This window comes from Petromyzon marinus, unplaced genomic scaffold, assembly GCF_048934315.1.
Source record: "Petromyzon marinus isolate PM22_M1 ecotype Great Lakes invasive population unplaced genomic scaffold, UKy_Petmar_22M1.pri1.0 PM_G_Scaffold_21, whole genome shotgun sequence".
Classification (NCBI taxonomy): domain Eukaryota; kingdom Metazoa; phylum Chordata; class Hyperoartia; order Petromyzontiformes; family Petromyzontidae; genus Petromyzon; species Petromyzon marinus.
In genome coordinates, this window is record NW_027422773.1 from 1235001 (window position 1) to 1237500 (window position 2500).

The 2500-nt window shown below is 38.0% G+C and overlaps 1 pseudogene; it reads left to right on the top strand.

The window, feature by feature from the left end:
- The window catches only part of LOC142912685 (28S ribosomal RNA), a 10477-nt pseudogene that overhangs the window by 5404 nt on the left and 2573 nt on the right, over nt 1-2500 (top strand).

The window sequence follows — 2500 nt, forward strand, 5'->3', positions numbered from 1 at the left end:
CATGGACTATCAAAAATAAAGATGTTCATATGATCCAACCTGATGAATCAACGAAATACCTTGGTCTGAAAATTGGCCCTTGGACTGGCACTATACAGCCTGATCTACATTGTCAGCTAAAGACATGGATCTCGAAAATCGATGAGGCGCCTCTGAAGCCAACTCAGAAGGTTGAACTACTCAATGCCTATGCCCTACCCAGATTGTTATATCCTGCAGACCACTCGGACTGCAAGCAATCAACTCTCCGTGGGTTGGACCAAGAGATTAGAAAGGCGGTAAAAGGATGGCTCCACCTTCCCGCTTCAACTTGTGATGGACTGTTATATGCCAGAGCCCGAGACGGAGGCCTTGCCATCTTGAAACTGGAAAAAACAATCCCTTCGGTTCAAGTTAGAAGGCTGCAACGTATAGCAAACTCGTCCGATGCTATCACCCGTAATATTGTGTCCTCGCAGGGTATGGAGGAAGAATACCGTAATTTGTGGATACGAGCAGGGGGTGACAGTGATGCAATCCCAACATTCGTTCTCAGGGACTCGGTGTCAAAAGAACCTGTATATCCGAGACCCTGCGATTGGAGGGAGCATGAATTTCAGAGATGGTGCGAAAAGCCGGTTCAAGGAAGGGGCATTGTAAACTTTGCGCATGATAGAATCAGTAATGCTTGGTTGAGGCCATGGTGCGGCTTTAAACAATGCTTTTTTATCGCAGCACTACAACTAAGGGCAAATATTTACCCAACAAGAGAAAGCTTGAACAGAGGCAGAGATGGGGCCTTACGTTCCTGCAGGAAATGCTCTGCCAGACTCGAGTCCCTTTCGCACATTCTCGGTCAATGTCCTGCAGTACAGAAAGCAAGAATTGCGCGACATAACAAGATCACTAACATTCTGGCAGACGAAGCGGCTAGATTGGGCTGGTCTGTATACAAAGAGCCACGGTTCATATCCGAGACGGGAGAGATGAGAAAGCCTGACCTCGTGTTTGCAAAAGATGAGGAGGCGGTTGTGATCGATGTCACTGTCCGTTTTGAGCTTTCAAAGAATACCTTGTCAGATGCTGCCTCGCACAAAGTTTCGTACTATACCCCTCTTGGTGATCAAGTCAAAGTGCTGACGAAGGCTAGCAAGGTCACATTCTTTGGATTCCCGGTTGGGGCAAGAGGAAAGTGGCCCCTTGAGAATAACGAGGTACTTACCTCCCTGGGCCTGACCAAACCCAGAACGACATCACTGGCCAAGATGATTTCCCGCAGAACGCTGCTTTTCTCTCTTGATATTCTGAGAATGTTCTGTGGAAATTATGCGGTCTATGAACAGTCATAGACAATAATAGTTTTGTTTTAAGATGTCATTTGTTTTAGATTGATTTTGTTATTTTCGAAGGTGAAGTCGGTTTTTATTTCATTTTACTATTTTCCACAATTTAGATTGTTATTTTCCAAGACGAAGTGTTGGTTCTTTTTTTTATTGTTAGTTTTTTTTTAACACGTCGTATTTGTTACTTTAGAGCTTAGAGGGGACTTTATTTTCGCCTTACTATTTTCTGCCTACAAAGAAGATTAAAAATAAGCTTTTTTCAAGATGGTTTTGTTATGTTCCAAGGTGAAGTCTTGGTATTCTTATTTTACTATTTTCCATAAAGAAGACCTTTCTTTTAGATTTTGTTATTTTCCAAGACGAAGACTTGGTATTTTTATTATATTGCTATTTTTTTACACGAAGCTTATTCAAGAGCACTTATATAGATTAGACTTTGTTATTTTAATTCTTTATTTTTTGGACTACATCAGTTCGAGAGTCCTGTAACTTACTATTTTCTGCCTACAAAGAAGATTACAAATAAGCTTTATTTAAGATGTTTTAGATTAGATTTTGTTATTTTCCAAGGTGAAGTCTTGGTTTTTTTATTTTACTATTTTCCACAAAGAAGACTTTTCTTTTCTTTTAGATTTTGTTATTTTCCAAGACGAAGACTTGGTATTTTTTTGCTATTTTTTTACAGGAAGCTTTATTCAAGAGCACTTATATAGATTAGACTTTGTTATTTTAATTCTTTATTTTTGCACTACATCAGTTCGAGAGAAGACTACAAACCAGCTTTATTTAAGATGTTTTAGATTAGATTTTGTTATTTTCCAAGGTGAAGTCTTGGTTTTTTTATTTTACTATTTTCCACAAAGAAGACTTTTCTTTTAGATTTTGTTATTTTCCAAGACGAAGACTTGGTATTTTTTTATTGCTATTTTTTTTACACGAAGCCTATTCAAGAGCACTTATATAGATTGGTCTTTGTTATTTTAATTCTTTATTTTTGGACTACATCAGTTCGAGAGTCCTGTAACTTCCTATTTTCTGCCTACAAAGTCAGCTTTATTTAAGATGTTTTAGATTAGATTTTGTTATTTTCCAAGGTGAAGTCTTGGTTTTTTTATTTTACTATTTTCCACAAAGAAGACTTTTCTTTTCTTTTAGATTTTGTTATTTTCCAAGATGAA